The 23,140-nt window shown below is 37.1% G+C and overlaps 1 pseudogene; it reads left to right on the top strand.

Moving 5' to 3' along the window:
* Window positions 1–8,854: 8,854 nt before the first annotated feature.
* On the top strand, window positions 8,855–8,973 carry LOC112472902 (annotated as a pseudogene).
* Window positions 8,974–23,140: the final 14,167 nt, after the last annotated feature.

The following is a 23,140-nucleotide window of genomic DNA, read 5'->3' as shown; positions in this document are numbered from 1 at the left end:
TCATTAGCAGAAATATAAAAAGCTGGAGGAGGAAATGGTTTGGGGGTGAAGGGAAATCATGAGTTTGGTTTGAGAAATAGTGACTGTAACTTATAGGGTTGCATATTCAAAAGGAGTATGGCAATACCAATGAGAAACACTTGGGTTTATATCCTGACTTGTTATACTTTGTAAGTTGACAAGGAATTTTTCCTTTGACTCTCAGTTTTCATATCTACAGATCTGGGGCAATGATATCTGCCTTATAGAGTTAGTGAGAGGATTAAATAGAAGAGTGTATGTTAAGTACCTAACACAATATCTAGCAAGTGGTGAGTACTCATTACTCTTCTCTGGAGGAAGTATGGCGATAGAAATGTTGAAGAGGCAGTTAAGAAACAAAGGAGAGTTCAGGAGAGGTATCAGATGCCAGGCTATATTTTTAGGATCTAAACATAAAACTCTGATAATACTTTCCCAGGGTTTCTGGGCAGATGAAGTCACCACGGGAGAATACAAGAGAAGCCACACTTACTGGGAATTTGGGAAGGAATCCAGCAAAGGAAACTGAAGGAATGGACAGAGTGAGATAAGGGAGGCAAATTAATCTGAAAGTGGAAGGTGTGGATTGTAGGGCCAAATGTAGTAAAAAAGATCCAGAAAATAAAAACAGAGATGAGGCCATTAGGAGGTCACTTTTAGAGACAGCAGAGAACTAGGGATGAATTAAATGAGAAGCTAAGTTGTGAGTGAAGGTGAGATAGCAGAGACAATAAAGAAAAGGCAGCTTTTTCAACATGGACCATGAAAAAGAGACAGATGACAATAACTCAAAAGAGTAGCAGCTATAAGGAAAAGTTATTTCAGGCTACTTAGAACCTGAGTATGTTGTATACAAGAGAATAATACCAGTGGAGAGGAATAGACCAATAAGGCAGAAAAGAGAGGTCATATTTGTAAAGCAGCCTCTCTTAAGCTATGCATAGGCAGCCCCAGGCTTTGGTTACTTTAAAGATGTGCTTAGTGGAGGACCTAATGTTTTAGCCAAGAGAAGTCACCTGAGGTCAAACCAGAAGCAAGGAATCCCATTGAAGCTGTTTGCTTAGATTTGTGAACAAACCACACCAAATAAGGAGCTACTCTGCTCAGTGTGCAAGGAATATGATATGATTTAGAAACTCTGAAATCCGAGTATGACTTCCCAAGGCAGGGGACTTAAAATTCTGTCCCTCAGGATCTTTAGATACGACTAGGCTTTACTAGCTCATAGTAATTAAAATTAAACCTATTTTCTTTAAAGTATGGAAAAAGACCCAGGTGTCCAATATTCCTGTTTAACTTTATTCTGGACATACCTGGCTGATGTAATTAGACGAGCAAAAAAAATAAGAGATTTTTAAAAATTGGAAGATAACATCTAGAATGGTGGTGTAAACAACTTGGCAGATATTCTCCCCAGCAAAACAACCAATTAACGTGTGAAAATAATTTTTCTAAAAACACACACGCAAACATTTAATGTCCCTGGAAATTGTCTCAAGGCATAAAGAAAATGGAGAAACATTTATTTACGAAAAGCTATTAAACCTTGGTAAGAACAACGAGAGTCTGAGGCATTTAAGCCAAACCTACTCCCATCCCCTACTTGACCCCAGGTAAGTGATGGAAGCTATCTTCTGGCCAGGTGTGGCTAAAAGGAGAGCAACCTCTACCCTAGTTCTTTGTCTAAGGCTACTATTTCACAATTGTCAAGGCAAGCTGGTAGCGGCATTAACTTCCCCCAACCCTGTGTTGCAGACACACTATTCAGGGAGGCACAGCTAAGAGGACTGGTGCCCCCATCCTCTACTCAGCTCCCACTTGTAGGGCAAGGGCTCTGCCCCAGGCATGACAGGCTGAGAATACTGGGGCTTTGATCACCCTTACCCCAGCTCGCTAATAGGTGGTATGTTTCATATTTGGAGGGCAAGCAAACAAAAGAAATCAGGGATTATTACCTCCCATACAGTGCCTGCAGGGGTGTCACTCAGGGAGAAACAGAACACTATTTCACCTCTCAGCTCCAGTTCAATAGTGTGGAGATTCTGCTCACACTATCACTAAAGATGTACCTATCCTGGGATGATATGATATACATGGGATGATATGATACATAGCTTTTGTGTCTGGCTTTCACTTTTATAATGCTTTCAAGGTTCTTCCTTGCTGTACTCTGTATCAATACTTCATTCCATTTTTTTTACTTCATTCCTTTTTTTATTGTGGTAAAATATGCATAACTTAAAATTGACCAATTTAACCACTTTTAAGTACACATTTCAGTAACATTAAATACATTCACATTGTCGTGCAATCATCACCGCTATCTCTCTTCAGAATTTTTTATCATCTGTACCCATTAAACAACAATGCCCAACTCCCGCTTCCCCTGATAACCACTATTTGACTTTCTGTCTCTATGAATTTTGCTGTTGTAGTTACTTCATATAAGTGCAATCATACAATATTTGTCTCTTTGTGTCTGGTTCATTTGGCTGAATCATATTCTAGTGTATGGATATACTACATTTTGTGTACCTGTTCACCAGTTGATGGATATTTGGGTTGTTTTCACTTTTTGGCTATTATGAATAATGCTGCTATGAACATTGTGTACAAGTTTTTGTACAGACATGTGTTTTCATTCTTCATGGGCATATACGTAAGAGTAGAATTGTTGTGTCACATGGTAATTTCATATTTAATCTTTTAAGGAGCTGCTAAACTATTTTTCAAAACAGCTGCATCATTCTACATTCCAACCATCAATGTATGAGGCTTCCAATTTGTCATCCTTGTCCATACTTGCTATCAATGTATTTTTTTTTAATTATAGTCATCCTAGTGGGTGTAAATAGTATCTCATTGTGATTTTGACCTGCATTTCCCTTTTTTCATGTGCTTATTGGTCATTTGTATATCTTTAAAAAAATGTATATTCAAATACTTGGTCTATTTTTCAATTGTTGTCTTTTTATTATTGGGTCGTAATGTTGTAGATACAGGTCCCTTGTCAAATATATGATTTGCAAATATTTTCTCCCATATTGTGGGTTGTATTTTCACTTTCTCGATGGTGTAATTTGAATCACAAAAGTTTTAATTTTTAGTCAAATTTATTTATTTTTTCTATAGTTGTTTGCACTTTTGGTGTCATGTCTTAGAAACCATTGCATAATCCAAGGTCACAGAGACTTAGGACTATATTTTCTTACAGAAGTTTTATAGTCTTAGCACTTCAAAAATAAAACACATAGGATTATCAAGGAGGCAACCATATGGAAAAAGCTATCCAATTATTTGGAAAAACATTTTAAATTAATTAATTAATTATTTTATGGTGACATTGGTTAACGAAATCTGGTGAGTTTCAGCTGTACATTTTAACAGTAAGGCATATATATCTTTACATTGTGTGTTCACCTCCCATAGTTAGATTTCTTTCTGTCACCACATATTTGACCCCTTTTACCCCATCTACCTCCCCACTGCTTCACTCCCTACCCTTTGGTAACTACTAGTCTATTGTCCATGTCCATGAGTCTCTGTTTGTCCTGTTCATTTGTTGCTTTTAGGCTTATGTCCCACATATAAGTGATATCACGTGAGAATTTGTAATATACTTTTACTTCAGTAAATAGATATAGATATAACCATGTGTTTATGAACTTAGTAAATAAAAAGATCTAGTAGTGGGTTTAGTAACTATTATAATTTTGAAGTAGTGAAGAGCATGATGATCTTTTGAGATATCAACACCAGTAATGTAATATAAAAATATCTGTGATTTCTTTTGCTTATGAAGTCATAGGTGCTGCTGATGTTACTTTGGTCTGTTGCTTATATCATAAGAGAGGGAGCCACTACATTTCAGTTAGAGGCTATTAGAAATTAAAATGTAATTTTTTTTCTTACCCAAGTTAATAGATCCTCTGAATTCTACCTGTGGATCCTAATTACAGTTACTGTAGATAAAGTCAAAGCTCCAAATGAATAAGAATACTGTAAAATTTGGTTCTAAGGTATAATTAACGAAGCAAGATTTATCCATATTCAGTAATCAACAAAAAGCTAAAAGAGTAATGTTGCATAATGACAGCTGACTTAGACTTAACTATTACATACCTTGTTTTGAGAAGATTACTTTAATGTAGAAAAATACTTTGGTAGTCCTTTCCTATTTAAATGTGACAAACAATGATGGAATATTACTATCCTTTTAATAACTGGACTGATGGGATTCAAATTTTATCTAAATACTCTAATTCTCTCTAATTCCAACTAAAGGTTGAAAACATACATAATTTACTTTATGGTTGGATTTATTCAAACAGTTCTCAGAAGAGATGGCTTGCTGAGGCTACCAGCTGTGCTGGGCATTCTCAGGTGGATAACTGTGTCAATTGTAAAAGAAAAAGTACCAAATTCTAGAAACATCACAGAGAGAGTGTCCAAGGGAAAAGTTTACTGAAGGGTTGCCTTTTCGATCTCACTGGAAACAGATCCCTCCACTTAATATTTGTAGATATACTTGCTATTATTATGGTTTTGAATAAGTAGCACATTTATGTGGTTCAAAAATCAAAGTGATGAATTTAGAAGATGGAGGAATAGGTAAACACTGTACTCCCTTCCTCCCATGACCACTTCAAACTTACAACTAAACTACAGTGAAACCATCATTGAGATTCACCTGAGGTCCAGCTGAACATAAGTCCTATAACTAAGACATACAGAAAAAGTCATGTGGAGACTGATAGGCGGCATTGAGAGGAGCTGGTCCCACTCCGACATGTGGCAGTTAAAAATTGGGAGAGATATTTTGGCTGCAGAGGTCTCCCATGAGGATAAAGGGGTTTCAGCCCCATACTGGGCTCCCCAGTCTGGAGTTACAATGCCAGCAAGAGAAGCTCTCTAACTTGTGATTCGGAAAACCAGTGGAGGTTGTGGCTGAGTGAGATGGTAGGCAGCTGGAGTCCCAGGCATTCCTCTTAAAGGGCTCACACGCAGACTTATTTGCTAACAGATTCACTTGCTCTGAGCTCCAGCTCTGGGGCAGCAGCTCCAAAGGCACCAGGGACACATGGAGAGAGACAAAATTGTCTGGCTTCGGGGTGAGGGCTGGAGGGGCAGCTTTCTCCCAGATGGAAGTGCTCACAGAGGTCATTATTCCTTTATTGAGCTCTCTTCTCACTCAGCATGCAGAGGCAGGTGACTATCATATCTGAGTTTCCATCAACCTAGCTCAAAATTGTTTGCCTTACACTGATATTCCTGGACCCTGCCCCACTCAAAAAGTAGACCCACCCAAGCCACTTCCAGTGGCTTTTCCATACAAACAGCCTGTTTTGGCTCATACTGTGGATTTTCTTAAAATCTCTCAAAGGTTCACAAACTCCAAAGAAACAGCATCTGGCTTTGGATGTATCATACCTCTTTGAGAAGAAGCCCCAAACCTGACATTAGTGACAGCCAACCTCAGTTTGCAGCTTAGCCTCTTCCAAGAACCTTCAAGCCCAGCACAAGTGGCAACCATCTGCAGATCACTTTTAGCTCATACTAAGTGGCCTCGGGCAGGGCACACACAGTGGCTGACCTTGGCCTGCAACAGAGCCTCTCCCAAGAGGCCCCAGAACCAACCTACTCAGTGGCCAGCTTCAAACCACAACAGAGCACCATTCAACCACCTCCACACATGACCCAAGGGGCAGACTCAACAGACACCCTACTATAGTGAATCCTGCTCTATAAGGTCACCTCCCAGACAATAGTCCTTCCACTGTAGTCACAGCCAGTCCTCACAACCAATCAGCCTGAGGGTCAGTCCCTCCCATTGACATGCCAACAGCAATCAGGGCTCAACTACAACAGGAGGGCACACACAACCCACACAAGGAACACACCTGGAACGTCCAGCTCAGATGATCATGGAGACTGTGTCACTGAGTCCCACAAGATACCTACTACTTAAGGCTACTCTACCAAAATTAGAAGACATAGGAACCATACCTAATATATAGAAACAAACACAAGAGACAGCCAACATGGGGAGACCAAGACACATATCCCACATGAAAGAACAGAACAGCGCTCCAGAAAAAGAACTGAACAAAATGGAGATGAGCAACCTACCAGATGCAGAATTCAAAACACTGGTCATAAGGATACTCAACGATCTCAAGGAGAACTTCAACAAAGAGTTAGAAAACATAAAAATGGAAATAGAAACCATAAAAAAGAACCAGCCAGAAATGAAGAATATAATAACTGAAATGAAGAGTACGTTAGAGGGAATCGACAATAGATTACATAAAATAGAGGATCATATCAGCTATTTAGAAGATAAGGTAGCAGAATACACCCAATCAGAAGAGTAACAAGAAAAAAGAATCCATAAAAAAGAGGATAGTTTAAGGGGCCTCTGGGACAACATCAGGCATACCAACATTTGTATCAGAGGGGTACCAGAAGGAGAAGAAAGGCAGTAAGGAATTGAAATCTGATTTGAAGAAACTATGATGGAAACCTCCCTTAACCTGGTAAAGGAAATAGACATACAACTCCCCAAAAGTACAGAGAGTTCCAAACAATATGAACCCCAAAAGGCCCACATCAAGACACATCATAATTAAAATGCCAAAGGTTAAAGACAAGGAGAGAATCTTAATAGTAGTAAGAGAAATACAGTTAGTTACGTACAAGGGAGGTCCCATAAGAGTGTTATCTGATTTCTCAACAGAAACTTTGTAGGCCAGAAGGGTTTGGCACAAAATACTCAAACTGATGAAAAGCAAGGACCTACAGCCAAGATTACCCTACCCAGCAAAGCTATCATTTAGAATTAAAGGACAGATAAAGAGCATCCCAGACAAGAAAAAGCTAAAGGAGTTCATCACTATCAAACCATTCTTACAAGAAATGTTAAAGCGACTTTTTTTAAGAAAAAGGAAGAAAAAAATAAAAAATATAAATGTTAAAATGGCAATAACTACATACCTATCAATAATTACTTTAAATGTAAATAGATTAAATTCTCCAATCAAAGGACATAGGGTAACTAAATGAATAAGAAAAGAAGACCCTTACAAAAATCTCGCTTCTGCTTGAAAGACAGACATAGACTTTTAAGGGATGGAAAATGATATGTTTGAAAGTAGAAATGAAAAGAAAAAAAAACTGTTGCAGTAACTATTTTACTAGACCAAATAGACTTTAACACAAAGACTGTAAGGCTATAACAAGAGACAAAGAAGGACCCAGTAATCCTACTTCTGGGTATTTATCTGAAGAAATCCAAAACACTACTTCACAGGGACATGTGAATCCATATGTTCATTGCAGCATTATTTACAATAGCCAAGACATGGAAGCAACCTAAGTGTCCATCAATAGATGAATAGATAAAGAAGTAGTACATATATACAATGGACCATTATTTAGCCATAGAGAAACTGAAATCTTGCCATCTTCAACAACATGGATGGACCTAAAGGGTATTATCCTAGGTAAAATAAGTTAGACAGAGAAAGACAAATATCACATAATTTCACTTATAAATTGGAATCTAAAAACAAACTTAATGAACAAAACAGAAGGATACTTATAGATACAGAGAACAAACTGATGGTTACCAGAAGGGAGGATGTTGGGAGGATGCACGAAAAAGGTGAAGAGATTAAGAAGTACAAATTGGTAGTTACACAATAGTCATCAGAATATAAAGTACAGCATAGGGATTACAGTCAATAATATTGTAATAACTATGTACGGTGTCAGATGAGTACTAGATTTATCGGGGTGATCACTTTTTAAATTGTACATACTGTGTTATACATCTGAAACTAAAATAATATTGTATATCAACTGTAATTGAAAAATAAAAAAAATATTTTTTAAAAATAGGAAGTGGTAAAATAATGTATAGTGTATACACTTCAGAACACTACTGCTGCCATTATAAAAAATTAGTGGATCTGCATTACTAACATACAAGGATGTCCACAATATACTGACATATTCCTTAGTGAATATAGCTAGTTGTCTAGTAGTATTCATTGTTGGATCCCACTTCTGTTTTAAATATGTGTGTGTGTATATACACACACATATATACACAAGTATATACATGTGTATATATTATGTACATATATGTTTGTATGTGTATATGTACATGTCTGTGTATATTCATATAACCAGAAACAATGACTGGTTGTGTGTGTATGTGTGTGTTTGTATAAAGAGGACTAGATTGATCCCTATCAAACTATTAATAATAATTATTCCTGAGGATAGAAATGTAGAAATTAGTACAAAATTATCTTTCATTTTGTAACTATATACATGTCAATAATAATATTAATAGCTAACATTATTAAGCTCTTGCTATATACCAGAAAATCTTATAAAGTTTTGATAAATGTTAATTTATTTAATCTTCATAGCACCTCTACGAGGTCAATACTACTATTATGCATATTTTGTCAATGAAGTAACAGAGGCACAGAGAGGCTGGGGAACTTACTTACCCAAGGTTAGTGCAGCTAGTCTGCAGTCTGGCTCCAGAGCCTATATCGTTGTGGATTGTTATTTTTTTTGAACAATTCACATGCACTTCTTTTGTACATTTTAATCTCCTGCAATCTTTATACCCAGAAGTAACCATAATGACATTTTGGCATAGTTTCTTCCAGTTTTTTCCTATACGCTTTTAATGAGATGATACAGTACATACAATATGTATTCTTATTTTATCAATTTATATTATTTCACAAACTCTTCCCATGATATTTTCTTGATAACCCAAAGAAAATTCCCAACCTTTAGAAATATATTTTTAATCTACAGCCATGCCATCCTGAACGTGCCCGATTTCATCTGATCTCAGAAGCTAAGCAAGGTCGAGCCTGGTTAGTACTTGGATGAGAGACCACCTAGGAATACCAGGTGCTGTAGGCATTAAAAAATGAAATATATTTTTAAGGATGTAAAATGTTGCATCATTTGCATGTATTATACATTCCCCCAGTGTTATTTCTAACATTTACTATAAAAGATAACATCACAAACAATTCAGTGCATAATTTTTAGTCTACTTGCCTTCAGATAGACTCTCTCAGAAGTGGAATTAGTAGGTCAAAGAGGACAAACATTTTTAAGGCTTTTGTTACATATTGCCAAATTTACTTTTTTTTCTCTTTTTTTTTTCTAAAAAGGTGCACTTTCTAGAATCTCAGAACCCTTTTCTTCGTGCAGTTTCCTAGGGCACTTACTTGTTGTAACCATCTTTCAACATACATATTTCATTGTTATTTGATATACATATATGCTGTGAAATTTTTTACAATAATAAGGTTAGTTAACACATACATCATTTAACATAGTTACCATTCTAGGTACATCTATTTTAATGATTTTAGGAGGACAATGCTTAACCTGAAGGATTAAATCTCTAATGGCAGCATTTTATGGTACAATGGCAAGAGAAGAGTTGGGACTATGGGAACTTCCTAGCACCCTCTCCTCATACTTTTGATCTTTAGGCTGTTGGGTTGGTTATATTAACACATCACTGATGGAAATCTCTCACAGCTATTAAGGCTTCTAGAATTTTTACTGAAAATGAGTACCAAAAAGCCTCCTACTAAAAGACTACCTTTCCTTCACTGCAGCCACTCACTTTCAAGATCAAACCCCAGATCTACTCATTATCGCTAAATGTAGGCAGTCCTCACTGTACATGGCAGTACAAGATGTTGAAAGTGACTGTTGGCTGAAACCATGCAAAGCAATCTTAATCAGTGGGGAAAATTACAATTGTTCTTTGACATTTAAAATTTGTTGTCAAAATGTTAAAAACTCTCTTATTGTCCATTTCATTTTAAATGCATAGGAGAATTTTTTTAAATGTAAAACTAATGCTTGCTTTCTTCTTCCCATAAGTTATAATACCAAGAGAAGGTCTTTTCATAACTTGAGGAATTGCCATACTCCTTTTGAAGTTTGGATCACCTTCCAACAATTTATCCTTTGTATTTTCAATATTTCAAAATATCTCTAAGAATTTCTTCAATGTGAACTTTTTGCTGGTGTCACTTCCTCTGAGACATCTACTATTTTTGTCATAACTTTCTTAATTTATATTAGAAAGTTCACCTTCACTAAGTTTCTTTGGCTGCATAGCTAGGGTGTCTTGAATGGTGATAGTGTCAACATTGCCATTGTCCCATGATCAGCTATTTCTTCTATAACTCCATATAGCTTTATTTGAATTTCACTTTTGGCATTATAATTTTTCATTTCTTTACTGAACTTTCATCTTTCCCCTTTTTTGAGTATCCATTTTTGTAAAATGTCATGTGGATTTATCACTGTGAATCAAGGTGACACAAGTACATGCTTTGCTGTCTGTGAATAAACTGAATAAAATGAATCACCAACACCAAACACCAATCCCCAACAGACTTTGAAAGAAGTGACATGATTGGTCACTGATCATGATGCACATCTGTTATTTATGTAATGATTTGTGGACTGAAAAGAGCAATCAGCACAATCTGTACTTTATGCAATTACTCAGGAAATATGCAATGATAACTGAAATTTGAGATATGTTTTTGGGGGATGCTGTTATTTAAACTGTAGTAATCAAATTCATGGATGTTGGAACCATGCTCCCCACTTGCTTTCAGTTTATTCTGAATACAGTAGCCAGAGCAATTCTTTAAAAGCAGAAATCAGATATGATACTCTATGCTCAAAACACACCAATTACTCCCATCTTCCTAAGTAAATGCCAGAGCCCTTTCTTATAAGGCTCTCATGATCTGCCCCTCCTCTTCTTGTTCTCTCAATCTCACTCCCTCCTCTCCAATCATACTGGCTTTCTTGCTGTTCTTTGAACACATCAGCATTCTCTTGTCTCAAGGTCTTCCCATTGTATGTCTCTGTGGCTGAGGGCTTTCTCCCACACAGATGTCCACCTGCCTAATTTCTTCACCTCTTTTAAGTCTTTGATCAAAACTAATTTTCTCATAAAGGCCTACACTAACCTTAATCCTGCAACCTACTTCCTGCCCCCATCCCAGTATGCCTGATCTACCCTGCCTGGTTTTGCCTTTTCTTTTTCCAATAGCACTATCACTATCTAACGTACTATACAATTTACTTATTTTAAAATATCTATTGTTTATCATCTCTCTCTTCTCACATTAATGTAAATTCCATGAAAACAGACTTGTATGCTATTTTCCAAGTATTTAGAATAGTGCTTAGCATATAGTAGGTACAGAGTGAATAACTATTGAATGAATAAATGGAAGAATTCATACCAATATTCTGAGCATATTCCTCTCAAATCATGTGTTACAGTCCTTTTTCAGAAAACAAGGTCACCCCAGGTATATGCCACAAGGGTTGATTTGAGGGAAAAATTCCCAAACAGACAGAATGTCAAGTTGTATGTCTTTCAGATAAGGTTAATCCCAGATAATTCAGTCAATTAAGTGGGAACATGAAATTTGCCATGGTTGCATTTAAGAGAAGACAAAAGAGCAGAACTGATCATTCTCTCTCTTCTAAGAGGTCCAGTCATTTCCTGAATGAACACACCTGTAATTTAAATATTTTACCAGTTAAAATGGATTGGGAGGGAGATATGAATTTTTTCACAAACGGTCTATTGTCTCAAATTCCCAAAAGTATCCTTAATTCCTTTCCAGTTTACCTCAACTCTTAGTGAGGGTCATAGACACTACTATTATGATGAAAAGGAGTATGCCAAGATTCTTTGATTATCACCCTGCTTCCACACATAAACAGATGGCTGCTTTTTAATCTTTAGGTAAAGGGACTCCTAATCTTCTTTCATTGCTCTACTTGTCAGAGAGTATTTCTTCACTTATAATCTACCTGTAAGTGAAGGCCACTTATTTTCTCTTCCTTCTACAGAGATTAACTCATCTTCATTTTGATTCATATATTCAACTTTAATTCATTCTTTTTGTCCTCAAAATGAATAACACCAATTCATTTCATTGTTTTTGGTATAGTTCTTATTTTTCAGCCCTTTCAAATGTCTTTTTGTAAAAAAGTTTTCCATGCATTAGGTAGGATGAACTTTTGGATGTTCAACCCAACTGCTCCACCCAATAAACGGATATCAGCTAAAGTATTGTTGCCAAATTCAAGGGGCTCACCACTTTATAGGTGTTCTGTTCACAAATATAATGTGGTTGTCAGTAGGTAGTTTTATTTACTTGCAACAAGTAAAGGAGACAAGGGATTCACATCCAAAGTTCTGTCTCCAGGAAAGGAGGCTTAGACACTGCTTGTATTTCTTCTTTGCAGTTGGCTAAAATTATCCAGTTGCAGTTCTGGTCAAACTCATCTAGTTGCAGGTGCATCTGCAAAATTCTGTGCTACATTTTAGCATTTAGCAAGAACAGCATTTATTAAGAACTGCCTAGACCTTGAGGCCCTTGTCCTCTCTAACAGTATCTGAGGTACAGGTTATCCCCATTCCCAGGGCAACTTCTTAATAGTCATAACAGTCTTAATGGTAATTCTTCAGGATAGCCAATATTTGTCTTGAATCAAGCAGCTCTCTTACTCTGTGTTAGCACACTCCTAGTTTTGTACCTTAAAGTATTCCTAGAAACACATATTGAAGTCCAGTGATTGCCTCACCTAGGATTTCAGATATGATCTTGGGAGAATATGAGGTCTCTATGAGAATGTTTTAATTTTGTATTCTTATTTTGATACTTGTCTAAAACAAAGACCTTTTAGCAGGCATGCTATGAAATATCTGGTTGGCCACCTTATAGCAGAACACTGATATATGAATCATGGGCAGGACTCTGCTTTTAAGAAGATCAAGGAGGTTCCAAACACTGATCCTTGAATTGTATTGGACTACTAGGTAAAGGAGAGAAGTAAAGGCCAGATTTGTGTTGTAAAAGCAAAGGTTTCAAAGTAGTTTGAATAGAGAAAAAGAGGGAAGACTGAGTCAGCACTCAGTAGTATAAGCATCCCATTTTTTTATTTAAAATAATCAATATTGAATTCCCACCATTTACAAACAAAAGAATCTAGACTAAAGCAATTTCTAAGCAAAGTATATAAAAGTTTAAAATAGGAAAGGCTAGAAACAATTCTAGTGTCTATTAAACAAAACTTGAAAGAAATAATGGTATGTACATTTCCACTGTGAGATGTTCGTCAGCTGTAAAAGAGAATGAGGACATTCCTGTTACACTGATATAAAAACATCTACAGGATATATTGTTAAGTGAAAACTGCATGGTACAAAACTATATGTGTGTGTGTGTGTGTGTGTGTGTGTGTGTGTGTGTGTGTGTGTGTGTATAAAATGTTGTCACTGGTGTAAGGGAAAAATGTAGATATTTGCACACAGAAGTCAATACCCTCCACTTTTTAAAAAAAAATACATTTTTTTATTTTTAAAATACAGTTGGCATACAATATTATATTAATTTCAGGTGCATGCCATGATGATTAAAAGTTTATATAAATTACAAAGTGATCACCCTGATAAATCTAGTATCCATCTGACACCATACATAGTTATTAAACATTATTGACTATATTCCCTATGCTGTACTTCGCATTCCCATGACTATTTTGTAACTACCCATTTGTACTTCTCAATTCCTTAATCTTTTTCACCCATCCCCTCCCATTTGACAACCATCAAAATATTCTCTATCAATGAGTTTCTTTCTGTTTTGTTTGTTCATTTTTTTTGTTCTTTAGATTCCACATAAAAGCGAAGTCATATGGTATTTGTCTTTCTCTGTCTGACTTATTTCACTTAGCAAAATATCCTCTAAGTCTATTCATGTTGAAGATGGCAAGATTTCAGTGTTTTTATTTCTGAGTATATGCGTACCATTTCTTCTTTATCTACTCATCTATTGATGGACACTTATATTGCTTCCATATCTTAATTTCTATATATTATAAATAATCCTGTAATGAACATATGGATGCATACGTCTTTTCACATTAGTGTTTTGGTTTTCTTCAGCTAAATACCCAGAAGTGTTTTAAAGTCTAGTATAAGAATTGCTACCCCAGGTTTTTTTCCATTTCATGAAATACTTTTTTCTATCTCTTCACTTTCAGTCAGTGTGTTTTCTGATCTGAAGCAAGTCTCTTATAGGCAGCATATGTAAAGGTCTTTTCATCCATTTAGCTACCCTATGTCTTTCGATTGGAGCATTTAATCCATTAACATTTAAGATAATTCCTTACTGTCTCCTCTTCCTGGTACCCCTATGATGCAAATGTTGGTATGCTTGATGTTGTCCCAGAGGCCTCTTAAACTATCCTCATTTTTATGGATTAATTAATTGTTTGTTTGTTTATTTATTCGTTTATTTATTTATTTATTTTGCTGTTCTGTTTTGGTGTTTTCTGCTACTTTTTCTTCTGAATTACTGATTAGATCCTCTGCATGTTATCTGCCTTTGATTCCCTCTAATATATTCCTCATTTCAGTTATTACAGTATTCATTTCTGACTGGTTCTTTTTCATGTTTTCTATCTCCATTTTTATTTTTTCTTTCTCTTTGTTGAAGTTCTCCATGAGATCGTTGAGTATCCTTATATTCAGTGTTTTGAAATCTGCATCTAGTAGTTTGCTTGTCTCTATTTTGCTCAGTTCTTTTCTGGAGCTTTGTTCTGTTCTTTCATTTGGGATGTGTTTCTTTGTCTCTCCATTTTGGCTGCCTCTCTGTGTTTGTCTCTATGTATTTGGTAGAGTACCTTTGTCTCCCAGTCTTGATAGAGTGACCTTATGTAGTAGATGTCCTGTGGGGCCCGGTGGCGCAGTCTCCATGGTCACCTGAGCCATTGCTCCAGGTATGTCCATTGTGTGGGTTTTGTGTGCTCTCCTGTCGTAGTTGAGTCTTGACTGATGTTGGCATGTGAGTGGGAGGGACTAAACCTCAGGCTGATTGTTTGTGAGGACTGACTATTACTTCAGTGAAAGAGATGTGCAGAGGCTGACCCTATGGAACAGGATTCGCTTTAGCAGAACTCTTTTGCCTGCCCAGTCTGCCCTTTGGGTGTGTCATTTGTGGAGGTGGTTGGGTAATACTCTGTTGTGGTCTGAAGCTGGCCACTTGGTATGTTGTTTCTGGGGCTTCTTGGGAGGAGCCATGGTGTAGACCAAGGATAGCCACTGCCTGTGTCCTGCCCAGGGCCACTTAATATGAGCTACAAAGAGATCTGCATATTGTTGCCACTTGTGCCTAGGAGAGGCTAAGCTGTGAACTGAGGTTGGCTTCCACTAGTGCCAGGCTTGAGGCTGCTTAGCAAGAAATATGGGGCATTGAAGGCCAGACCCTGCTTGTTTGAAGTTTTTGAACCTTTGAGAATTGTTAGGAAAGTTTACATCAGGAGGTGAGACAAGCTGTTTTTATAGAAAAGCCCCTGGAAGTGGCTTGGATAAACTTGCTATTTGGGTAGATTTTTATACCAATATACCAAGGCTGGCTGTTTGTATGGGGAAGCCATTGAAAGTGTCTTGGGTGGTCCCAAAATTTGGGTGCGGAGAGGTCTTAAGGAATCACTAGGGCAGGGCAAATGGTGTTAGCCAGGTTGATGGAGACTCAGATATGACGCCTGCCTGCATCTGCACACTGGTTCGAGGAGGGCTTAGCAAAAGAACAATGGCTTCTGCCATCACTTCTGTCTAGGAAAAAGCTGCCACTCCATCCCTTGCCTTGAAGATAGACAATTTAGTTCCTCTTTGTATGTCCCTGGTACTCTTAGAGCTGCTGCCCCAGTGCTAAAACTCTGAGTGAGTGAGTCCATCAGCAAGGAAGTTTGTGTGGGGACTGTTTTAGAGGAATGCTTGGGACTTCAGCTGCCCACCATCTCATTCAGCCATAGTCTCTGTTGGTTTTCACAACCAGAAGTGATGGGTGTTTCTCTTCCCAGCATTAGAACCCTGGCTAAGGAGGCTGATGTAGGGATGGGGTCCTTTGTTCCTTAGCGGGGACCTCTACAGCTGAAATATCCCTCCCAATTTTTAACCACCACATGTGGGTCTGAGACCAGCCCACTCCTCATTTCTGCCCTTCCTACCAGTCTCAAGGTGGCTTCTTCTGTATTTCTTTAGTTATAGAACTGTTCAGCTAGCCCTCAGGTAATTCTCAATGATGGTTGTTCTGTAGTTTAGCTGTAATTTTGAGGTGGTCATTGGAGGAGGCTAGCACAGCATTTATCTAATCTGCCACCTTGACTGTAAGCTCACTCTATTTAACCATTTTCTTACTAATGAATATTTATCTTATACTCAAATAATGATGCAATGATTCTGACCTTACACATGTAATTTTACACACTTATGTGAGTATTTTTGTAGACTGGATTTTTAGAAGTGAAATTTTTGAGTCAAAGGATATATACATTGATAATATTGACAAATATTACCTCCAGAAAAATTGTACTAGTTCATTAATATATCAGAATGCCATTTTCCTCAGAGATTTATCCACCCTGGATATTATCAATTTAAAAAAAAATTCTTATTAGACGATGTGGTATTTCATTAGGATTATATTTAACATTTCTCTGATCACTGTTGAGGTGAGTATGTATGTGTGTGTATGTGTATATTTATATATAGATATAGATATGTATATACATATATATGTGTATATATATATAGTCATCTGCAGTTCCTCATCTGTGAATTATTTGTTCAATTCCTTTCTTGTGAGTTATTTTCTCTTTTATTCATACTTCTCTGTTCTTAAAAAGAAAGAGATAAATTTTTTATATTTTTTAAGTACCACTGGGACCTATTTTTAATCAATAATATTAACAAAGCATTTAGTCAATCTAAAAGAAGGGAAAATTTAAATATATATATTTTGTTATGAGTCTATTTTGAAAGGATGGGATATAGAAACAAATTGCACAATTCTGCTTTTCTCAATTTACTATTGAAATGATACTCTTTTCATTCCCAGGGCCTCCACAATTGGAAGATGCTATTTGATAACTTCATATTCAACATGGACTTCTAACACATTTGTCTAAGTCACCCAAGTCTAAACTTTTAAAATTATTCAATAGTTCCATAGTTTAAAACATCTTTGAGATTGATCTAGAAGGAATTGGGGGGCTGTGCAGTCATTTGATATTTTCAGGCCCATTCTAACAACTCATTCTAACCCGTCAGGCAGAGTCAGAGGCATTTTTTTCTTTCTGAATTCTTTCAGAATGACCTCATAATTGAGCTTCCCCATAGGCTCAGTGTTGAAGAATAATGAGTTTTTGAATGGTGAGGAGGACATGTTTTGAAACAGAAGCAAATAGTGTTGAATATTTACAATGCTGCCATCAGGGAAATCTGAGCTAGAATGCCTAGCAATACTCCTGCATTTAGAGATGGGGATGGCCATGGCAGAGTCCAGAGTGGCAATGACTAGCCTTTCCTGACTGTCCTTGTTTCTATTTTTTTCTTTCCATGAGTAACATGCCGATTGTTGGGAAGCAGAGAGGCCAGCCAGCACAAGCTGATTAAAAATCTGGCTTAGTGACAGTTTAGTTCAGTTCCATTTCTCCTAAATGATCCTTCAGTTGTTTAAGGCCAAAAGGCATGGGTTCGGGAAACGATCCCATCCTTAGTTATCACTAGTTAACATAGTCTTAGGGATATTTCTGTAGCCAAACACAGTATATATTAACTTCAGGAAATCTGATGCTTCATAGAACCTTTTCACTTATATATTGCATGAAAAGTCATGTAGATGCTTTCTGACATTTTTATTCAGGGTCTTGGCTATTAAATTCAGCTTGAGCATTATGTATAAAATTGGATCTACTAGAGGGCAAATGTGTACTTTGACCATAATTAGTATCAAGGGAGTGTTATTTCAGGAAACAAGTTTAGACTACTAGGATCTCAGGACTTAAAGGTCATCTAAATCTAATTCACCACTGAGCCTTGACTTTCCCTTCCAGGTTTCCCCCTTCCCCTCAGCTCCTTCTAAGTGGAGAGGTAGCTTTAGCTCACCTTGAATCTCTTCAGTGACATAGAGATCACTGTTATATGAGACAGCCCAATTTATCTTGAATATCTCTGATAGAAAGTTCTTTTTATGAAACTGAATTTTATCTCCCAGTAAATTCAACCCATTGTTCCAGTGGGAGTTTGGAGGTGCCTTCTAGAACAGGTCTAATCTCTCTTACACAACACAAATTTGTAAAGATTTGAAGATAGTCCCTTCTTCCTCTTTCTGTAGCTCCACCCCACTCCCCCTTCCCTACCATTCAGTATGAATGCTCTCAACTTTTGTGACTTTTCTCATAAGGACCTCCTGGCTTCTAATCTCCTCCTCCCTGCCTATGCCCCATGGCCTCCTTCTGTTCCTCAAACACTCACAGCATATTCTTGTCTCAGGCCTTTATACTTTCTCTTCCCACTACCAGAAATGTTCTTCCCTCAGATAGCAGCAACGTTTGTTTCTTTATTTCATTTAACTCAAATATCAACTCCTCAGAGAGGCTTTCCCTGACAATTTTATGTAAAATAACCCCCTGCTCCATCTTCATCACTATCCTTTTACCCTGATATATTTTTCTTCATAGTACACATCACTTCCTGAAAGATGATTTTGCGTCTGTTTATAAGTTTGTCTATCTTTCCAACTAAATGTAAGTGTCATGAGGGCAGGGACTGTGCATGTTTTGTCTAGTACATTTGTCGATTGACTCAATAGGATATGTTTTTTTTTTGTTTTTTTTTTTACCATTTGGTCACTCTCTTGACTTTATCAATATCCTTCTCAAAGTGCAGTGACCAGAACTGATCATAGAAATCTAGCTATGAGTTAACCAAAGCAGAATAAAGCATAACAACCACAATATTCAGCCAACGAGTGCATGCAGCAAGCACCATGCTAGATCATGAATATATGACAGTGAACAAGCTTGGCATGGTCCTTGCCTTCAGAGAACTCACAGTCTAGTATCTTATAGATGTCCTTCTAACATAATGAAGTCTTAAGGCCACATTTACTCTATTGGTGGCCATCTCACACATCACACTGGAGAATTTACAGCCAATTAAAACTTGAAGATCCTTATCATGAGTGCTTTTTGTGCTCAAATGCAAAATCATGTATTTGCTCTATTAAATCTCATTGGGTTAAATTCTGGCCATCATTCTATTAAGTCAAATTATTTTGGGATCCCAATCAGCCAAGAGATTACTAGCCTACTCAGCTTTGTGTCATATCCAAAACTAATAAGTAGGCTTTCTATATTTGGAAGTATTCAATAAAATCATTGACCAAGATAGACTCCTGTGGCATACCACTAGAAGACTACTTCTGACTTAATATCCAAGTGACAGTACCTACAAATGCCAGTACCTACAAAAGCCTTCGTGCTGTCCAGATTTTCTGCCTACCATGTTTACACATTTATCAATCTGGAAACCCTGTCAAAGAAGGAATTAAGGTTAGTCAGATATACCTTGTTCCTAGTGAACCTAGGTTGGGTCCCAATGATAATTGCTGGCCCTGGAAACCATTACAGACTCTATTAAGTACACTTGAACAATCCCTTTAATATTCAATTTGATAGACTTATTTGATATTAACATCAAAGTCTCAAATTTGTAATGTCTGGAATTTAACTTTTTGTCACTTTGAAGATCAAAGTAAGTATGTATTTCCTTGATTACAGATCCTCTCCTATTTGCTCTGATTCCTCAAAGTTTTGTCATGCTAGAATGCGCTCTCTCTCTCTCTCTCTCTCTCTCTCTCTCTCTCTCTCTCTTTCACTCTCCCCCATCCCCCTCCCTCCCTCTCTCTCATTTTTCTAAGCTCACTATAGTGGGGACAAAGTCAGCTGGGTAAAGAGTTTCATACTCATTTATATAGCACCTATGTATTCTCACACTCTCATCTCAATTTTTGGCTTCTACTGCTTCTCCCAAAATTTCTTTCTAAACTTTTCAGTCTGAAACTCAGTCTTTTTCAGAGAAGACAACAAATTTGTAGTTCTCCTGTCCCTGTCTTCCATCAACATTACTCCTTCAGTCCAAAATAACATACCTCTCCCCTGACTTTGTTCTTGCTCAGTACATAACTAATGAAGCTCAATGCTTTCATCCTAGACATTTCCTCCTAGCCTCAGCTCATTGGAGACTTTCACCTTCCTGACATTATTTATATCAGCCTCTGATCCTCTTTGGTTCACTCTTAATCTCATTTCCTACCAATCTCCCTACATTCTAATCCAGTCACAAACACCTCCCCACTCTTCCTTAAATATGCGAAGCATATCTCCAAATCAGGGCCTTTGCATTTTGTGAACCCTCAGCCTGGAATGCTCTTTACCCACATATTTGCAGGACTTGATTCTCACTTTATTTAGATCTCTTCCTAATTGTCTTTTCATCAGAGAAGCCATCCTGGTACCATCACTGAAACAATACACACATACCCACCCCTGTGGTCACTGTCTGCCCCTTACCCTGCTTTATTTTTCTTCTTGGCAATTATCACCATCTGAAATATTTATTTAGTTACTGTGTCTTGTCCCACTAGAAAATAAGTTGCAGAGGGACAAGGATCTTTGTTTTTGTTTATTAGTATAACAGTGCTTGTCACATAGTAGATGCTCAATAAATATGTTAAAAATTAATGGTGCCTAGGTACTTCTGTTAGAACATTATTCCATGAGACCTACATATAATTTTTCTACCCTAAAGATTACTCTGAAGATCCTAACAACAAATAATACTGCTATGAGAATAACAATTGGAGAGTGACTGCAAATAAAACTTAGATCCTGAAATTTCTAAGACTTGGTCCATATGATATGAAAAGCCAACTCGAAGGTCTAATGCAGGGCAATACATGTGGGATCACAGTACTCACTAGAATTTAGTGGGACAAGTCTAAAGCCTGGAGGCTGCTCTTTTTCAAGAGAGCATATCTGCTAGGAGAGGAGGTGAAGTCATACTGTATATTAAATTGACATTCACTTAGATCTATAAGTGTTGACATGGAAAGAAGTCCATGACATTCTGTTCAGTAAAAAAAAGGCAGGAAATGGAACAACATGTACAATATGGTTCCATTTATATGCTATTGGAGAAAGAAAGAGAGAGAGAGAGAGAGAGAGAGAGAGGTGTCTAGAGTCTAGAGGGATATATTAAAATATTAATATGGTTATATCTCTGAATGGTGACATTTTACTTTAAGTTTTTTTAAAAAATCCTTTTGTTTGTTTCTGAATTGTTTGATTTTCTTTTAAAACAATGGATGTGAATCATTTTCCCCAAATAATGGAGTTCTTTTTGAAAGGATACTCAGGAACTAGGAAAAGTTTACCTCTGGAGAGTAACTGGAGAACTAGTAAAGAAGGAGGGATACTCAGTTTTCACTCAGTTTGTGTTTATACTAGTTGTTTTTATACAATATTCATGTATTTTTTTTTTAGGAATGCATGGGCTTGAAAATCCTTGAATCTGAGAGTAGATATTATAAGTATTCTATGTGGAATGTTATAGGTCTCCTGACCAGAAAGCAGCAAAAAAGTTATTAAAATTGTGCTTATAATTTCCAAAGCCTAGAGAAAACTGGATGTACTATGGCTTTATACCAAATTCTGACAAACAAGGGGAATTGTTTGAGAAGTAGAAGTGATAAAAACCTAAAGATAGAGTGAGCAAAGGATCACGGAAGTCTTTGACCTCCGGAAGGAAGATTGCTGAGGAAAGTCATGTCCAACTCCATAACACGAGACTCTTTAAGAGAAGACAATTCAAGAGGGTTGGGATGCTCTCTGAAGTGCCACTCTAATTGCAACTATAGATGATCTAAATATAGGAAAATGTGGGAAAGTTCTTAAGGAAGCTACATAATTTGTATTGGGAAGTCTCAGAAAAATTCAAATTTTAAAATATGAACATTTGAGTGAAAAAAAGCTTTTTTTCTAATGGAGAGAAGGACAGACAATAACCAAAGAAATATGTCAGATGGTGATAATTTGTATGAGGAAGACTGAAACAGGGTAAGGGCAGAGAGTGATCAACAGGAGTGGGTATATGTGTGTGTTCTTTCTGCTATGGTGCCAAGAGACAATTGGGAAGAGACCTGAATGAAGTGAGAGGGCTAGCTCTGTAAATTTCTGGGCATTCCACGCAGGGAGTTTAGAAAAGGCAAAAGCTCTGATTTGCAGATATGCTTAGCATCTTTAAGGAGTAGCAAGGAGGTGAGTGGAGCTAGTTCAGAGTATAGGGAGAATGGTAGGAGCTCAGACAGGCAGAGGGGAGCCAGATTATACAGGGTCTTCTAGGCTATGAGAAGAACTTTGAATTTCTTCTGAGATGGATCATTATTGAGAGGTCTTAAGCAGTGGAGTGACATGACCTGACTTGTCACTTATCAGGATCAGTTTGTTGCTGTATTGAATAGATAATATGGAGACCAGAATGCAAGCAAGGGGAACTATTTAGGAGATTACTCCAGTAATACAGATAAGAGATATTGGTGGATCAGACTGAAGTGTCAGCGATAGGACTGGGAGACATGGTTAATTCTGGGTATATGTTGAAGGCAAAGTCAATAAGATCTCTGATGGGATAGATGAAAGATATAAAAAAAAAGAGAAAAAAATCAAGAATAACTTTAAAATGTTTGGTCTGAGCAAGTAAATGAATGGTGATTCCATTTATTGAGATGGGAACAATTGAGGGAGGATCACATCTTGAAGGGTGAGGCTTACGATTGAGTTTTGTACATACTGAGTTTAAGATATAGATTAGAAACTCCAGTGGAGATATTGAGTTGGAGGTATATACATGAGTGTGGAATTAAGGGCAGTAGTTTTTGTTAGAGATCATATTTAGGAGTCCTCAGCATATAGATAGTATTTAAAGCTAGGGGACTAGAGAAACAAGTGAATAGGGCTGGTAATTAGGGTTTTCTTGCCAGCACTGTTCCCTTTCCCTTTCCCCTGCCTCCCTCACATCTGCTTCCCCTGCGCCTGGACTACAGGGATAACTTATCTCTTGGACTTGTCTCATGTACCTTTTCAATATGCTCTGCTTGGAGACCTTTAGCTTAGA

Source organism: Pteropus alecto, unplaced genomic scaffold (assembly GCF_000325575.1).
Source record: "Pteropus alecto unplaced genomic scaffold, ASM32557v1 scaffold139, whole genome shotgun sequence".
Classification (NCBI taxonomy): domain Eukaryota; kingdom Metazoa; phylum Chordata; class Mammalia; order Chiroptera; family Pteropodidae; genus Pteropus; species Pteropus alecto.
This window is presented reverse-complemented; position numbering and strand designations above follow the sequence as displayed.